Below are 19,466 nucleotides of genomic sequence, written 5' to 3'. Positions count from 1 at the left end.
GAACTGATGCTTTCAAATTGTGGTGCTGGTGAAGGCTCCTGGCGTCCCTTGACTGCAAGGAGATCAATCCAGTCAGTCCTAAAGGAAATCAACCCTGAATATTCATTGGAAGGACTGATGCTGAAACTCCAATATTTTGGCCACCTGATGTGAGGAGCTGATTCATTGGAAAAGACCCTGATGCTGGGAAAGATTGAGGACAGGAGGAGAAGAGGATGACAGAGGATGAGATGGTTGGATGGCATCACTGACAAAATGAACATGAGTTTGAGTAAGCTTTGACAGATGGTGAAGGATAGGGAAGCCTGGAGTGCTACAGTCCATGGGGTGTCAAAGAGTCAGACATAATTTAGCAGCTGAATAACAACAACTCTAAGAGTAAGTTTATATAAGCAAATATTAAATGTATTTCTAATGGAATAACTTCACACACACACACATAGACACAGACAAAGCAACAACACGAAGTACCATTATTCCTCAAAGGTGTCTCAGAAGTTCTAAATCTCAGTGAAAGGGATAATGGTGATTCCATTAATGGAAACAATGAAATAAAGCTGCAATATGTGGTTCAGAAGGATGGTGGAAGATAGGGTGGTATATTTAATTTAATTTTAATTTTTTTTATCACTTTCAGTTTAAAAAATTTTTTTAAAATATAAATTTATTTATTTTAATTGGAGGCTAATTACTTTACAATATTGTATTGGTTTTGCCATACATCAACATGAATCCACCACAGGTGCACACATGTTCACCATCCCAAACCCCCCCTCCCACCTCCCTCCCCATAACATCCCTCTGGGTCATCCTAGTGCACCAGCCCTGAGCATCCTGTATCATGCATTGAACCGGGACTGGCAATTTGATTCACACGTGATATTACACATGTTTCAGTGCCATTCTCCCAAATCATCCCACCTTCACCATCTCCCACAGAATCCAAAAGACTGTTCTATACATCTGTGTTTCTTTTGCTGCCTCACATACAGGGTTATTGTTACCATCTTTCTAAATTCCACATATATGCATTAGTATACTGTATTGGTGTTTTTCTTTCTGGCTTACTTCACTCTGTATAATAGGCTCCAGTTTCATCCACCTCATTAAAACTGATTCAAATGTGTTCTTTTTAATGGCTGAGTAATACTCCATTGTGTATATGTACCACAGCTTTTTTATCCATTCGTCTGCTGATGGACATCTAGGTTGCTTCCATGTCTTGGCTATTATAAACAGTGCTGTGATGAACACTGAGGTACATGTGTCTCTTTCAATTCTGGTTTCCTCAGTGTATATGCCCAGCAGTGGGATTGCTGGGTCATAAGGCAGTTCTATTTCCAGTTTTTTAAGGAATCGCCACACTGTTCTCCATAGTGGCTGTACTAGTTCGCGTTCCCACCAACACCTTAAGAGGGTTCCCTTTTCTCCACACCCTCTCCAGCATTTATTACTTGTAGACTTTTGGATTGCAGCCATTCTGACTGGCATGAAATGGTACCTCATTGTGGTTTTGATTTGCATTTCTCTGATAATGAGTGATGTTGAGCATCTTTTCATGTGTTTGTTAGCCATCTGTATGTCTTCTTTGGAGAAATGTCTATTTAGCTCTGGCGCATTTTTTGATTGGGTCGTTTCTTTGGCCCGTTTTTTGATTGGATTGTTTATTTTTCTGGAATTGAGCTGCAGGAGTTGCTTGTATATTTTTGAGATTAGTTGTTTGTCAGGTGCTTCATTTGCTATTATTTTCTCCCATTCTGAAGCCTGTCTTTTCACCTTGCTTATGGTTTCCTTTCTTGTGCAGAAGGCTTTAAGTTTAATTAGGTCCCACTTGTTTATTTTTGCTTTTATTTCCAATATTCTTGGAGGTGGGTCATAGAGGGTCCTGCTGTGATTTGTGTCAGAGAGTGTTTTGCCTATATTCTCCTCTAAGAGTTTTATAGTTTCTGATCTTATATTTAGATCTTTAATCCATTTTGAGTTTATTTTTGTGTATGGTGTTTGAAAGTGTTCTAGTTTCATTCTTTTACAAGTGGTTGACCAGTTTTCCCAGCACCACTTGTTAAAGAGATTGTCTTTTCTTCATTGTATATTCTTGCCTCCTTTGTCGAAGATAAGGTGTCCATAGGTGTGTGGATTTATCTCTGGGCTTTCTATTTTGTTCCATTGATCTATATTTCTGTCTTTGTGCCAGTACCATACTGTCTTGATGACTGTGGCTTTGTAGTAGAGCCTGAAGTCAAGCAGGTTGATTCCTCCAGTTCCATTCTTCTTTCTCAAGATTGCTTTGGCTATTCGAGGTTTTTCTGTACTTCCATACAAATTTTGAAATTATTTGTTCTAGCTCTGTGAAAAATACCATTGGTAGCTTGATATGGATTGCATTGAATCTATAGATTGCTTTGGGTAGTATCGTCATTTTCACTGTATTGATTCTTCTGATCCATGAATACGGTATATTTCTCCCTCTATTAGTGTCCTTTTTGATTTCTTTCATCAGTGTTTTATAGTTTTCTATATATAGGCCTTTAGTTTCTTTAGGTAGATATATTCCTAAGTATTTTATTCTTTTCATTGCAATGGTGAATGGAATTGTTTTCTTACTTTCTCTATTTTCTCATTATTAGTGTATAGGAATGCAAGGGATTTCTGTGTGTTGATTTTATATCCTGCAACTTTACTATATTCATTGATTAGCTTTAGTAATTTTCTGGTGGAGTCTTTAGGGTTTTCTATGTAGAGGATCATGTCATCTGCAAACAGTGAGAGTTTTATGTCTTTTCCAATTTGGATTCCTTTTATTCTTTTCCCGCTCTGATTGCTGTGGCCAAAACTTTCAAAACTATGTTGAACAGTAGTGGTGAAAGTGGGCACCCTTGTCTTGTTCCTGACTTTAGGGGAAATGCTTTCAATTTTTCACCATTGAGGATAATGTTTGCTGTGGGTTTGTCGTGTATAGCTTTTATTATGTTGAGGTATGTTCCTTCTATTCCTGCTTTTTGGAGAGTTTTTATCACAAATGGTTGTCGAATTTTGTCAAAGGCTTTCTCTGAATCTATTGAGATAATCATGTGACTTTTATTTTTTCAGTTTATTAATGTGTTGTATTACATGGATTGATTTGTGGATATTGAAGAATCTTTTCATCCCTGGGATAAAGCCCACTTGGCCATGATTTATGATCTTTTTCTTGTGTTGTTGGATTCTGATTGCTAGAATTTTGTTAAGGATTTTTGCATCTATGTTCATCAGTGATATTGGCCTGTAGTTTTCTTTTTTGTGGCATCTTTGTCAGGTTTTGGTATTAGGGTGATGGTGGCCTCATAGAATGAGTTTGGAAGTTTACCTTCCTCTGAAATTTTCTGGAAGAGTTTGAGTAGGATAGGTGTTAGCTCTTCTCTAAATTTTTGGTAGAATTCAGCTGTGAAGCTGTCTGGACCTGGGCTTTTGTTTGCTGGAAGATTTCTGATTACAGTTTCAATTTCTGTGCTTGTGATGGGTCTATCAAAATTTTATGTTTCCTCCTCGTTCAGTTTTGGAAAGTTGTACTTTTCTAAGAATTTGTCCATTTCTTCCAAGTTGTCCATTTTATTGACATACAGTTGCTGATAGTAGTCTCTTATGATCCTTTGTATTTCTGTGTTATCTGTTGTGATCTCTCCATTTCCATTTCTAGTTTTATTGATTTGGTTTTTCTCCCTTTGTTTCTTGATGAGTCTGGCTAATGGTTTGTCAATTTTATTTATCCTCTTAAAGAACCAGCTTTTGGCTTTATTGATTTTTGCTATGGTCTCTTTTGTTTCTTTTGCATTTATTTCTGCCCTAATTTTTTAGATTTCTTTCCTTCTCCTAACCCTGGGGTTTATATTTTCTTCCTTTTCAAGTTGCTTTAGTTGTAGTTAGGTTATTTATTTGACCTTTTTCCTGTTTCTTGAGGCATTCCTATATTGCTATGAACCCTCCCCTTAGCACTGCTTTTACAGTGTCCCACAGGTTTTAGGTTGTTGTGTTTTCATTTTCACTAATTTCTATGCATATTTTGATTTCTTTTTTGATTTCTTCTGTGATTTGTTGGTTATTCAGCAGCGTGTTGTTCAGCCTCCATATGTTGGAATTTTTAATAGGTTTTCTTTTGTAATTGAGATCTAATCTTACTGCATTGTGGTCAGAAAAGATGCTTGGAATGATTTCAATTTTTTGAATTTACCAAGGCTAGATTTATGGCCCAGAATGTGATCTATCCTGGAGAAGGTTCCGTGTGCACTTGAGAAAAAGGTGAAATTCATTGTTTTGGAGTGAAATGTCCTATAGATATCAATTAGGTCTAACTGGTCTTTTGTATCATTTAAAGTTTGTGTTTCTTTGTTAATTTTCTGTTTAGTTGATCTATCCATAGGTGTGAGTGGGGTAGTAAAGTCTCCCACTATTATTGTGTTATTGTTAATTTTCCCTTTCATACTTGTTAGCATTTGTCTTACATATTGCGGTGCTCCTATATTGGGTGCATATGTGTTTATAATTGTTATATCTTCTTCTTGGATTGATCCTTTGATCATTATGTAGTGTCCTTTGTCTCTTTTCACAGCCTTTGTTTTAAAGTCTATTTTATCTGGTATGACTATTGGTACTCCTGCTTTCTTTTGGTCTCTATTTGCGTGGAATATCTTTTTCCATCCCTTCACTTTCAGTCTGTATGTGTTCCTTGTTTTGAGGTGGGTTTCTTGTAGACAACATATATAGGGATCTTGTTTTGCATCCATTCAGCCAGTCTTTGTCTTTTGGTTGGGGCATTCAACCCATTTACGTTAAGGTAATTATTGATAAGTATGGTCCTGTTGCCATTTACTTTATTGTTTGGGGTTTGAGTTTATACACCCTTTTTGTGTTTCCTGTCTAGAGAAGAGTCTTAGGCATTTGTTGGAGAGCTGGTTTGGTGGTGCTGAATTCTCTCAGCTTTTGCTTGTCTGTCAAGCTTTTGATTTCTCCTTCATGTTTGAATGAGATCCTTGCTGGGTACAGTAATCTGGGCTGTAGGTTATTTTCTTTCATCTCTTTAAGTATGTCCCACCATTTCCTCCTGGCCTGAGTAGTTTCTATTGAAAGATCAACTGTTATCCTTATGGGAATCCCCTTGTATGTTATTTGTTGTTTTTCCCTTGCTGCTTTTAATATTTGTTCTTTGTGTTTGATCTTTGTTAATTTGATTAATATGTGTCTTGGCGTGTTTCACCTTGGATTTATCCTGTTTGGGACCCTTTGGGTTTCTTGAACTTGGGTGATTATTTCCTTCTCCATTTTAGGGAAGTTTTCAAATATTATCTCAAGTATTTTCTCATGGTCTTTCTTTTTGTCTTCTTCTGGGACTCCTATGATTCGAATGTTGGGGCGTTTAACATTGTCCCAGAGGTTTCTGAGATTGTCCTAATTTCTTTTAATTCACTTTTCTTTTTTCCTCTCTGCTTCATTTATTTCTACCATTCTATCTTCTACCTCACTAATCCTATCTTCTGCCTCCATTATTCTACAATTTGTTCCCTCCAGAGTGTTTTTGGTCTCATTTATTGCATTATTCATTATATATAGACTCTTTTTATTTCTTCTAGATCCTTGTTAAACCTTTCTTGCATCTTCTCAATCCTTGTCTCCAGGCTATTTATCTGTGATTCCATTTTGTTTTCAAGATTTTGGATCATTTTCACTATCATTTTTCAGAATTCTTTATCAGGTAGATTCCCTATCTTTTCCTCTTTTGTTTGGTTTGGTGGGCATTTATCCTGTTCCTTTACCTACTGGGTATTCCTCTGTCTCTTCATCTTGTTTATATTCCTATGTTGGCAGTGGCCTTTCTGTATTCTGGCAGTTCTCTTTATTGTGGAGTTTCCTTGCTGTGGGTTGGGTTGTACAGGTGGCTTGTCAAGGTTTCCTGGTTAGGGAAGCTTGTGTCAGTGTTGTGGTGGGTGGAGCTGGATTTCTTCTCTCTGGAGTGCAATGAAGTGTCCAGTAATGAGTTATGAGATGTCAGTGGTTTTGGAGTAACTTTGGGCAGCCTGTATATTGAAGCTCAAGGCTGTGTTCCTGTGTTGCTGAAGAATTTGCATGGTATGTCTTGGTCTGAAACTTGTTGGCCCTTGGGTGGTGCTTGTTTTCAGGGTATGTATGGAGGCATTTGATGAGCTCCTGTTGATTAATGTTCCCTGGAGTTGGGAGTTCTCTGGTGTTCTCAGGATTTGGACTTAAGCCTCCTGCTTCTGGTTTTCAGTTTTATTTTTACAGTAGCCTCAAGACTTCTCTATGTATACAGCACTGTTGATAAAACTTCTCCTTTCAAAGACAATGGGCCTCTCTACTGGGTGCCTGATGTCCTCTGCCAGCATTCAGAAATTGTTTTGTGGAATTTACTCAGCATTCAAATGTTCTTTTGATGAATTTGTTGGGGAGAAAGTGGTCTTCCTGTCCTATTCCTCTGCCATCTTAGGACTGCCTCTTATATTTAATTTTAGAAATGTTCAATTAGGGGGTAAGGTGAATTTGAAAGTCATGATGTTCTGATGTCACAGGTCTGGGAACTGACTACTTGGAAAAAGCCTGGGGAACAGAGAGAAACTATTTTAGTAAATTCTGGAAACATATCAGTAAGCACTGGGTTAAAGGGTCAGAGATGTGAAGAGCCAACTCATTGGAAAAGACCCTGATGCTGGGAAAACTTGAGGGCAAGAGGAGAAGGGGATGACAGAGGATGAGGTGATTGGATGGCATTACCCACTTACTGTACATGGGTTTGAGAAAACTTCGGGAGATAGTGAAGGAGAGGGAAGCCTGGTGTGCTGCAATTCATGGGGTGGCAAAGAGACACAACTTAGTGACTGAACAACAAAGGGTCAAAGAAAATCTGTAGAGATTTTTTTTCTGTTGTTTTAAGTATAGTTTATATATAATGTTGTGTTTATTTCTTCTGTACAGCAGAGTGATTCAGTTACACATGTATATGTTCTTTTTTTCATATTCTTTTCCCTTATGGTTTATCACAGGATATTAAATAATCCCCAGTGCTACACAGTAGGACATTGTTGTTTATCCATGCTGTGCAATAGTCATATCCACTAATCCCAAATTCCCAAATCATACTGCCTCTACCCTGCTTCCCCCTTGGCTTCCATAATTCTGTTCTCTATGTCTGTAGGTCTGTTTCATAGAGAGGTCCATTTGTGTCACATTTTAGATTGCACATATAAGTAATATCATATTGTATTTGTCTTTCTCTTTCTGACTTACTTCACTTAGTATGGTAATCCACAGGTTGATCCAAGTTGCTGCAAATGGCACTATTTCACTCTTTTTTATGACTGAGTAGTATTCCATTGTATATATGTATCACATTTTCTATATCCATTCATCTATCAATGGATACTTAGGATGTGTCCATGTCTTGGCTATAGTGAATACTGTTGCTGTGAACATAGGGGTGCCTGTGTATTTTTGAGTTTTAGTTTTATCTGGGTGTGTGCTCAGGCGTGGGATTGCTGGATCATAATGGCAACTCTATTTTTAGCTTTGTCAGGATCCTTGATACTGTTTTTCATAGTGGCTGTTCCACTTTACATTCTCATAAGCAGTGTAGGAGAGTTCACTTTTCTCTACACCCTCTCCAACATGTGTTATTGGTAGACCTTTTAATTATGTCATTCTGGTTGGTGTGGAGTGATATACCTCATTGTATTTTTGATTTATAGTTCTCTAATAACTATCAATGTTGATCATCTTTTCATGTGCCTGTTGGCCATCATTAGAATAAATATTTCAATTAAGTGGAAACAAGCAGGCAAATTTTGCCAAATACATAGAGTTTCTTAGGAAAATATTATAAATGAAAAAATCTTGGAGGTAGTCACTTTTTCAACTAATGTTAAAAGAACTGATGAAAAAATTAATGAAACTTTTATATAAGTTAATGTCAAAGTTGAAAAATATGTCTATATAATGTGATGACTTAGAAAAAATTCTTTGAAGATCTGAGTAACTAGAACAAACAAAAAATAAAAAAGGTTAACTAGAACAAACAAATGCTTCATATAATTCTTATTATAAGTGGATCGTTCTCAGCAAAATCTCTGATCATCTGCATTCAGATTAGTAGCACTCTCTCATTCTCTTCCTAACCCGTGAAATCAATCAAGTTATCATTATATGGGTATTTATTAGTCATTTATTTTTCTGTCTCCCCACCTCCCCATGTTTGAATATAAGCTCCACAAACGGATATCATAGAAGCTCAATAAATCTTGCTGAACGAATGAAAGAATCTGTCTTATATTCAGAAGAATAACTTAGAATGGTGAGTACATATATGCAACCACCACCACCATAAATTCCAGGTTATCTGAAAGATCCAAGAAGGCTTTTGCTTGGAGCTATGATTCTTCCAAGTGTATCCTGGCTCAGAAGGCAGTGTATACAAGACCAAAACTTAGCAGCTATTTTCTTTCACTGTGGCACTCCTGTGAAGTGATCCCCAGTTAAGTTTTGAGCACCCACTGGAAGACTCTGAAGCAGCCATATTGTGAATGTAAGTTCTCAGGGAGGCTGAAAGCTAGCTCAGTATTTGGGTGGGCCATGTCACTCAGACTGGATTTTTTATTTATAGGGCCCTCTTGAGGAAGGCATTCTGGTCCTATGGAATTTTTAGACTGGCTTGGGACCAGATTGCCTTCCAAATGCCTGGGCAGAGTCCTGGGCCTCACCTTCTGGCAGCCTCCCTCCTGGCAGACTTCCAATCACATTATTCTACTAATAGTTTAGTGAAAAATGCTGAGAGTGTGTCTTCATCTTTATCTTCTGTTCCTGCTAAAGCGAGTTCAATAACAGCTTCTGGAAAGCATTCTAATAATCTCCAAAGTGTTTAAGAAGCATTACTCACATTATCACAGAAACATGTCTTGCTTCAGAAATGTATTTACTGTTCTTTTTAGAAACACAGATGCAGTCTAGGTAAATAATACAAAACAGTTACTCTCTTGCCAAGGGGAAAATGCTGTTTTTGTATTTATCTATTTAAAAAGCAAATGAAATCATTCATAGTGAAGGAAGATGTATGATAGATCAGGATCTTAGACTTGCTCTCTTCTTATTCATCTGTAGATTTATCAAGCACTATCTTTTCAAGGTTATCTCAATCTGGTTTAACTGAGGAGGGTTTATTTTCTTTTAAGTCAGCCTGTGTATAATAAACAAAATTTTATTGTTTAACTCTTTCATGGTTTGCAGACATGGCTTCTGTTAATTTACCATCTAAGAGTATGCTGCAAAAAAAAAAAAAAAAAAAAAGTGGGAAAATTTTAAAGTCTTAGTATTTAGAGGTTGGGGCTTCCAAGGCAGCTCAGTCGTAAAGAATTTGCCTGCCAAGCAGGAGACATGGGTTCGATCCCTGGGTCAGAAATATTACCTGGAGATGTAAAGAGCAACTCACTCCAGTACTCTTGCCTGGGAAATCCCATAGACAGAGGAGCCTGGTGGGCTACAGTCCATGGGATCGCAAAGAGTCGGACACAACTTAGTGATTAAACAACAGCAACAATTTAGAGGTTATCTATTTTTAAAAATTATTTATTTACTTTTAATGTAATTGTCTGTACCAGGTCTTTGTGTAGCATGTGGGTTCTAGCTCCCTGACCAGGGTTCGAACCTGGGCTCGCTGCATTGGGAGCATGAAGACTTAGCCACTGGACCACCTGGGAAATCCTAAGATTATCTGTTTTTTAATGAAGTTTTAATTATTTGGAATATCAAATCATTGATTAGCCCTTTAAGGGGAGAGAATATGAATGAATGCAAGCAGCAATGAGCAAGCTTCTTTCTCTTGCTTCAGTTCAGTTCACTTCAGTCGCTCAGCTGTGTCCGACACTTTGTGATCCCATGGACTGCAGCATGGACTTTGCAACTCCCTGTCCATCACCAGCTCCCAAAGTTTACTCAAACTCATGTCCATTGAATCAGTGATGCCATCCAACCATCTCATCCTCTGTCAACCCTTCTCCTGCTGCGTTCAATCTTTCCTAGTATCAGGGTCTTTTCCGGTGAGTCAGTTCTTTGCATAAGGTGGCCAAAGTATTGGAGTTTCAGCTTCAGCATCAGACCTTCCAATGAACATTCAGGACTGATTTCTTTTAGGATGGACTGGTTGGATCTCCTTGCTGTCCAAGGGACTCTCAAAAGTCTTCACCAATACCATAGATCAAAAGCATAAATTCTTCAGCTCTGAGATTTCTTTCTAGTCCAACTCTCAAATCCATACATGACCACTGGAGAAACCATAGCTTTGACTACACAGACTTTTGTCTGTGCAGTCAAGTAATGTCTCTGCTTTTTAATATGTTGTCTAAGTTGGTCATAACTTCCCTTCCACTGAGTAAGCACCTTTTAATTTCATGGCTGAAGCCACCATCTGCAGTGATTTTGGAGCCCCCCAAAATAAAGTCTGCCACTGTTTCCCCATCTATTTGACATGAAGTGAAGGGACCAGATGCTATGATCTTAGTTTTCTGAATGTTGAGCTTTAAGCCAGCTTTTTCACTCCCCTCTTTCACTTTCATCAAGTCTGACACTGTTTCCACTGTTTCTCCATCTATTTCCCATGAAGTGATGGGACCAGATGCCATGATCTTTGTTTTCTGAATGTTGAGCTTTAAGCCAACTTTTTCACTCTCCACTTTCACAATTATCAAGAGGCTTTTTAGTTCCTCTTCACTTTCATCAAGAGTCTTCTTAGTTCCTCTTCACTTTCTGCCATAAGGGTGGTGTCATCTGCATATCTGAGGTTATTGATATTTCTCCTGGCAATCTTGATTCCAGCTTGTACTTCTTCCAGCCCAGCGTTTCTCATGATGTACTCTGCATAGAAGTTAAATAAGCAGGGTAACAATATATAGCCTTGTCACACTTCTTTTCCTATTTGGAACCAGTCTGTTGTTCCATGTCCAGTTCTAACTGTTGCTTCCTGACCTGCGTATTGGTTTCTCCAGAGGCAGGTCATGTGGTCTGGTATTCCCATCTCTTTCAGCATTTTCCAGTTTGTTGTGATCCACACAATCAAAGGCTTTGGCATAGTAAATAAAACAGAAATAGATGATGTTTTTCTGGAACTCTCTTGCTTTTTCCATGATCCAGCAGATATTGGCAATTTGATCTCTGATTCCTCTGCCTTTTCTAAATCCAGCTTGAACATCTGGAAGTTCATGGTTCGTGTAGTTTTGAAGTCTCACTTGGAGAATTTTGAGCATTACTTTACTAGCGTGTGAGATGAGTACAATTGTGCGGTAGTTTGAACATTCTTTGGCATTGCCTTTCTTTGGGATAGGAATGAAAACTGATCTTTTCCAGTCCTGTGGCCACTGCTGAGTTTTCCAAATTTGCTGGCATATTGAGTGCAGCACTTTCACAGCATCATCTTTTAGGATTTGAAATAGCTCCACTGGAATTCCATCACCTCCACTAGCTTTGTTCTTAATATCTTCTGCTTCTGTTATGTACATACCATTTCTGTCCTTTATTGAGCCTATGTTTGCATGAAATATTCCCTTAGTATCTCTGATTTTCTTGAAGAGATCTCTAGTCTTTCCCATTCTATTGTTTTCCTCTATTTCTTTGCATTGATCACTGAGGAAGGCTTTCTTATCTCTCCTTGCTATTCTTTGGAATTCTGCATTCAAATGGGTATATCTTTCCTTTTCTCCGTTGCTTTTGGCTTCTCTTCTTTTCACAGCTATTCATAAGATCTCCTCAGACAGCCATTTTGCTTTTTTGCATTTCTTTTTCTTGGCGTTGGTCTTGATTCCTGTCTCCCGTATAATGTCATGAACCTCCATTCATAGTTCTTCAGGCACTCTATCTATCAGATGTAGGCCCTGAAATCTATTTCTCACTTCCACTGTATAATCATAAGGGATTTGATTTAGGTCATACCTGAATGGTCTAGTGGTTTTCCCTACTTTCCTCAATTTCAGTCTAAATTTGGCATAAGGAGTTCATGATCAGATCCACAGTCCACTCCCAGTCTTGTTTTTGCTGATTGTACAGAGCTTCTCCATTTTTGACTGCAAAGAATATAATCAATCTGATTTTGGTATTGACCATCTGGTGATGTCCATGTGTAGTCTTCTCTTGTGTTGTTGGAAGTGGGTGTTTGTTATGACCAGTGTGTTCTCTTGGCAAAACTCTATTAGCCTTTGCCCTGCTTCATTCTGTACTCCAAGGCCAAATTTGCCTGGTACTCCAGGTGTTTCTTGACTTCCTTCTTTTGCATTCCAGTCCCCTATAATGAAGAAGACATCTTTTTTGGGTTTTAGTTCTAGAAGGTCCTGTAGGTCTTCATAGGACCGTTCAGCTTCAACTTCTTTAGCATTACTGGTTGGGGCACAGACTTGGATTACTGTGATAATGAATGGTTTGCCTTGGAAACGAACAGAGATCATTCAGTCATTTTTGAGACTGCATCCAAGTACTGCATTTTGGACTCTTTTGTTGACCATGATGGTGACTCCATTTCTTCTGAGGGATTCTCACCCACAGTAGTAGTCTCTTGCTTTCCTCCCTCCAATTCCTGATGGAAAAGCTACACCATTTGCAGTTAGATGGTCGTTTTCTGAATGGCAGTATGTTTTAAGAGTCATGACTCTTTCTTATTGTACCTCAGCTGCACGAGCATGATTTAACATGTGTTTGAAATGATTCAAGTTGGACATAAATCTAGAAAATACTTAGTGTGAGCACAGTGCCTGGGTCATGGTATACACTCAATAAATGAATATTGAATGAAATGTCCTTTTTACTTTAATTCCTTTGCCTGTATTCACATATCTTACAAATTCTGCTAAAAACCATGGCTCATGAGACTAGGAGGAAAGGCAGTTTCAATCTGGGTCTCCACAGTCCGTTTGCCCCAGAGTTCCAAGTGCAGCTGAAGCAGATGGCTAAGGGAGAAACCCTGGTGACTGCTATTGAATTCACCTTGGATCTGATAGGAGAGGAAATCATTTAATGAGGAAATTCTGCTGTTTCTCTCCTGTGTGAACGCCCAGAGTCAGTGGAGACCCAGGTGTCTGAGCTGGTCTGGAATGAGTTGTGTGGAGTTCTTACCCCCAGGCATTTCTTGTTATGCTCTGTGATCTTATAGAGAAAACTAAGAATGAGTCAGCAGGAGGTTTCAAGGCTGACAGGAGCTCTGTCTTGGGCTCCACTGTATAGGGCGTGCGAGGCAGAATAAACTGTTGGCCCACCAATGTGGTGCAAAGTCTGTATGGCATATGTTCTCTGACTTCACAGCCCTGGAACTCTGCTAATGGCTGCTCACAAAAAAATGTAATGAAAATAGTCTACCAAAACAGAGTGAATCAGCTGTTCCTTCCTTCTCTGTTGGAATTAAAGTATTAAAATCAAGTGTGAATTTATAAAATTTTTTAACTCTAACTCTAGAAACAGGAAACCTCTGGAAGAATCATTAGTCTGTCCCTCTTACCTATCTAGTAAGTTACAGGAAAGTGAAAGTGTTAGTTGCTCAGTGATGTCTGACTCTGCAACACTATGGACCATAGCCTGCCAAGCTTCTCTATCCATGGGATTCTCCAGGCAAAAGTACTGGAGTGGGTTGCTATACTCTTCTCCAGGGGATCTTCCCAACCCAGGGATCTAACCCAGGTCTCCTGCATTGCAGGCAGATTCTTTATCATCTAAAGAAATCTGCCATTGTCTAAAGAATGGCCACCAGGGAAGCCCATTGTCAGTTATGCAGAGTTTTATAAAGAAATTTGGAATTTAGGGACTTCCCTGGTAGTCCAGTGGCTAAGACTCCACACTTCCAGTTCGGGGAACCTAGGTTCAATCCCTGGTCAAGGAACTAGATCCCACATATCACAACTAACTCTTTGCTTGCTTCAACTGGAATAAAAAAATAAAAAGACCCTCTGGTGTGGCAACTAAGACATGGCATGGACAATATATATATAAGAAATTTGGAATTTAGATGAATCTTAAACTTTCCTTTTGTCTTGTTGGGGTGGCTCAGTTGTTCTCATCTAAGTGGTCCAGCATTTCATTGAACTTTTTCATTCCTGTCACAGTCCTTTGACTTAGGTAAGTGTAAAATTTTTTCTCTCATTTTCACAACACAGAGTTCCACCATGAACTTCTCTGTGAATTTCCACATCTGTTTTATATACTTTCTCTGGGTGTTAACTTCCTACAAGTTTCCATATCAGTCCATCATGCAGGCCCCCACCTCCCTACTGAAGCGTGGACATTTCACTTTTGCAAAATCTAGTTTTGCATGGGGTCATGTTTAACATATTTTCATAATTATTGCTGGCACATAGAATAGGTTCTGCATTTACCTCGTATGAAGGCTGGGATAGCATAAATGTCATCCTCATAGGACTGAAGTGAGGGTTAAATTGGATTTATAGAAAACATCAAAGTTCCTGGCATACCACAAGTGTTTCCACTTATCAATACTGTGTAGAGCTGACTGTGCCTTGAAATATGTTACTTGGCTTTTAAAATTGTAAATATTTTTTAAATTATGAAAAGGAGACACTTCTTCACATGAATATAATACACAGGGAGCACATCACATCAGGATATGAAGTTTCTTTTCTTGATATTGTGTCCTTTATTCTCTTTCACCATTTCTATGATTGAAGATGTGTTGTTGTTCAGAAGCTGAGTCATGTCAGACTCTCTGGGACCCATGGACTGCAGCACACCAGGCTTCTCTGTCCTTCCCAACCTCCTAGAGTTTGCTCAAACTGATGTTCATTAAGTCAGTGATGCCATCCAACCATCTCATCCTCTGTTGCCCCATTTTCCTCCTGTTCTCAATCTTTCTGAGCATCAGGTCTTTCCCAATGAGTCAGCTCTTCACATCAGGTGGCCAAAGTATTGGAGATTCAGCTTCAGCATCAGTCCTTCCAATGAATATGTTTCTTCCCCAGATTCCAATGGGAGGAAATGAGTAGTGAACTTGACAGGACAGTACAATTATTATTATTTTTTAAAAATTATTTATGTATTTGGTTGTGCCAGGTCTTAGTTGTGGCTTGTGGGATTAATCTAGTTCCCTGAAGAGGGATTGAACCTGGGCCCCCTGCGTTGGGAGCAGGGAGTCTTAGCCACCGGGCCACTTAGGAAGTCTAGGAAGATCAAAGGACAATTATATAAGTAACTGTTGATTCTTTGGGTGAAATCTACTAGCGCCATGTAGGAAGGCATATGACCTGGTCTTAATCTCAGCTCTGCTCTGAGTGTCTGGGTCAATCACTTATCAGGTTGAAATCTCAAGCTAGCTCTTCATCTGTAAAGTAGGAACAATACTAATGCTATATAAACCTAATCGGGTTGCTTTGATGTCCTGATGGAATGATATATGTGAAAAAATTGGAAGATATTTTTTAGAGGTATAAGGTATTAAAACTGCCAAGGGATTGTCTAGATTTTCCTAACCATTTCAAAGCTAAAATAATCACTGTGGCTGGAGACCCACATGTGGATTCTTCTCAAAAAGCATAGTGGAAAATAAGCAGTTGTTTTATAAAAACTTCGACATTTAATGATAATATTTACTACTCTTGTTTGAAATTCTAAAGAAGGACAAGTTATTGGTTTCTTGATACATTTAGCAATTTAAATCCCTTTTCTATTTCTGAGGTCCAAACTCAGTGCCTTTTTTTAAAACCCAGAAACCTGCATAATATTATTCTGGAAGAAGGTGAGAAATCTGGTCCATGGAATAAAACAACTTTGTACCACACCTAAATTTAGAATGCAGAGATATACGAGAAATGTCAGTCTAAGCTGTCCAATATCTAGCATTAGAGAGAAAATGTTCATTTGAAACCAAGGTCCTTGACAGTATATTAATAGTGAAATAAAGCTTGATCTGTGACAAAATACATAAGAGTATTAGTGCAGAAGACAATGAGGGGATTAATAAATGAAATTGAGTGATCATACCATAAAACAAACTGCTGTGGTTTCTGGAGACACAAATGTCACAAGCTTGTACATGTTGAAAGTCATATTTCACGTGTTCATTCAACTGATATTTTCAGATCATATCCTACATACCAGGTACTGTGTAAAGTTGTAGGACACAGAGACAAACATATAGTCCCTTCCACTAGACTGGTGGTTCTGAAGAAGGTAAATCTTGGTGTATTTTTTTAAATCTTGCATTCCACTCCTAGAGATTTAGATTTAGAAGCCCTGCAGTGGAACCTGAGCAAGTAGATTAAGAAACTCCATCATCAATAACAAAACAAGTTCCCTGGGGTTTTGATGTGTCACTCTAGTTAATAATCACTCAACACTGTTAATGGGCTTCCCTGGTGGCTCAGCGGTAAAGAATCTGCCTGCAAATATAGGAGACTGGGGTTCAATCCCTGGGTCAGGAAGATATCCTGGAGAAGGTAATGGCAACTCACTTTAGTATTCTGGTCTGGGAAATCCCCTGGACAGAGGAGCCTGGTGGGCTACAGTCAGGGTTTCCAAAGAGTTGGACAAGACAGCAACAACAACAACATACAACAACATGCTAATAGGTGGGGATAGATGCAGCATGGTAAGAACAACTTCTGAGATGTGAACAGGATGTTATGAAATGCAAAAATAGGGACACAATCTGTCCTCAGAGGAAGATGGATAGGGAAGGATTTCTGGAGAAAGTGATTCCTAACCTTCCCAAATATTTTTGCGTTGTTTTCTAACCACAAATTTAATGTAGGAAACCAATGAAAAACACAAAAAAAGCAAAAAATCATCCATTATCTATGAATTTGATGTTCTTAAGTTTTGCTATAACATGTGCATGCTAAGTCACTTCAGTCATATCCAACTCTTTGTGACCCTGTAGACTGTAGCTCACCAGGCTCCTCTGTTCATGGGGATTCTCCAGGCAAGAATACTGGAGTGGGTTGCCATGCCCTTCTCCAGGGGATCTTCCCAACCCAGGGATTGAACTCCATCACTTACATCTCCTGCATTGGCAGGTAGGTTCTTATAGTGTTTTTTCCCTTAACTATCAATTTTGCATTGTATGCTGCTGCTGCTGCTGCTAAGTCGATTCAGTCCTGTCTGACTCTGTACGACCCCATAGACGGCAGCCCACCAGGCTCCCCCGTCCTTGGGATTCTCCAGGCAAAACACTGGAGTGGGTTGCCATTTCCTTCTCCAATGCATGAAAGTGAGAAGCGAAAGTGAAGTCGCTCATTCGTGTCCGACTCTTAGCGACCTACTCCTTTCCAAATGATTCTGTCTTTTCAAGGTTACTGAAAGGAAATGGCAACCCACTTCAGTATTCTTGCCTGAGAAATCCCACAGACAGAGGAGGCTTGTGGGCTCCAATCCATGGAGTCGCAAAAGAGTCCCACTCGAGTTAGCAACGGAACAATAAGGACAGTGTGAAATGTTATCAATTGCAGGAAGCTGGGTGAACCTTTACACAGAATGTCTCGATTATTGTTCCAGTTTCTTCTGAGACTACAATTACTTAAAACTGAATTAAAAAATACATGTCCCTCATGGAAATAGAGAATAAACCTTTTAGGTCAGATTTTTTTTTTTTTTTTTAGGTCAGATTTTAAAAAGAAAATCTGCTTATTTCCATCTTAAGTTTCTTACCAACTCTGGCAGTGATTAAGACGACATGGCACGTCTCTCTGCTCTCTCCAACTCCTAGACCAGGGAGGCTCTCAATGAGCCCTCCGCTCACAGCGAATAGATGAGAGGGAGGCCCCCGATTTTGTGAAAACCCAGGGAGAGAACGCTGCAAATAATTTACTTCCACCACCCTGCGTTTGAGGCTCACACGCACCAACTGCACATTCACGGGTCAGCATTCTGCAGAGGCCGGGGGCCGGGAGCCCTGTCGGGACCCGGGAGCCCGGTCGGCACCCTGGGGGGTCTGAGTTTCATCTCGCGACCTCCGAAGGCAGCAGAGAGTCAGGCTGGCTCAGGGCGAGCTGGTCCTTCTCCTTCTGCAAAACTTGGTCCTCCCACAGCGCCTGGTTCACCTGGTCATCGGTGAGCACCACGGGCTTGTATTTCTCGTCGAAGAGCAGCTCATTGGCCTCCAACTGCAGCTGGTGGGGCCCGACGATGCGCAGGTGAGCTGGCAGGTGCAGGAACTCGTCGTCATTGATGTCGTAGTCGCGCATCCGGGCCCCCAGCACCCACCAGCGGCCCACGAAGCCCACATCCGGAATCCGGTCCGGGAAGTCGGTCCAGCGGGGCTGCAGGTAGTAACAGCGAGCCTGTTAGAGGCTGGCCTGGGAGTCGAAGGGCGCCTCGTACACCAGCGAGCAGTGGCGCAGACAGCCGCGACCCCGCAGCCAGAGCAGCCGCTGCAGGAACGCCTCCGAGTCGCGGTTGCAAGTGGCGGGCGCCCGCAGCAGGAGGGTCCCCGACGTGCGGAGCAGCGCCTCCTCGAAGGCTGCCTTGCTCGGTGCCAGGGAGCAACAGGCCGCCGAGCCACCCAGCAGCCCCAAGTACACAGCCGCCCTCCCGGGCTGGGCCCGCACCACCGCATCCTTGCAGATCTCGGTGTAATCTTGGAGCAGCCAGCTGGCCCAAGCGCCCAACCTTGCCCACACGCCGGGCTTTGCGGCTGCAGCATAACCCGCCTCTCTACGGCTTTGCATTGTATAGATTTTTGGATTTATGATCTTTAATCATTCTGTAATTTAGGGAAATAGACATACCTTTATTTCTGGGCTCCAAAATCACTGCAGATGGTGACTGAAGCCATGAAATTAAAGTTATGACCAACCTACATAGCATATTCAGAAGCAGAGACATTACTTTGCCGACTAAGGTCTGTCTAGTCAAGGCTATGGTTTTTCCAGTGGTCATGCATGGATGTGAGAGTTGGACTGTGAAGAAGTCTGAGCGCCGAAGAATTGATGCTTTTGAACTGTGATGTTGGAGAAGACTCTTGGGAGTCCCTTGGACTGCAAGGAGATCCAACCAGTCCATTCTGAAGGAGATCAGCCCTGGGATTTCTTTGGAAGGAATGATGCTAAAGCTGAAACTCCAGTACTCTGGCCACCTTGTACGAAGAGTTGACTCATTGGAAAAGACTTTGATGCTGGGAGGGATTGGGGGCAGGAAGAGAAGGGGGTGACAGAGGATGAGATGGCTGGATGGCATCGCTGACTCGATGCACATGAGTCTGAGTGAACTCCGGGAGTTGGTGATGGACAGTGAGGCCTGGCGTGCTGTGATTCATGGGGTCTCAAACAGTTGGACACGACTGAGCGATTGAACTGTAGTGAACTGACATACCTTTAAACATCTCTCTAGTCTTTTTCTTTGTAATTTTCTGGGATTTCTATTATCTGTATACAGGCATTTCTATTATCTGTATACATCTATTGTCTGTATACAGGCATCTTATTCTATCCTTTACCTCTCTGAATTTTCATATC

General features: G+C 40.2%; 1 pseudogene; it reads right to left on the bottom strand.

Annotated features, from left to right (window-relative positions):
• Positions 1-17,951: 17,951 nt before the first annotated feature.
• Positions 17,952-18,680, bottom strand: LOC138446976 (mitochondrial import inner membrane translocase subunit Tim29 pseudogene; annotated as a pseudogene).
• Between the last annotated feature and the right edge of the window lie 786 nt (positions 18,681-19,466).

The sequence above is a fragment of the Ovis canadensis genome, chromosome 10, assembly GCF_042477335.2.
Source record: "Ovis canadensis isolate MfBH-ARS-UI-01 breed Bighorn chromosome 10, ARS-UI_OviCan_v2, whole genome shotgun sequence".
Taxonomy (NCBI): Eukaryota; Metazoa; Chordata; class Mammalia; order Artiodactyla; family Bovidae; genus Ovis; species Ovis canadensis.
The sequence above is the reverse complement of the archived record's forward strand: the minus strand, read 5'-3'. Positions and strand labels throughout refer to the sequence as shown.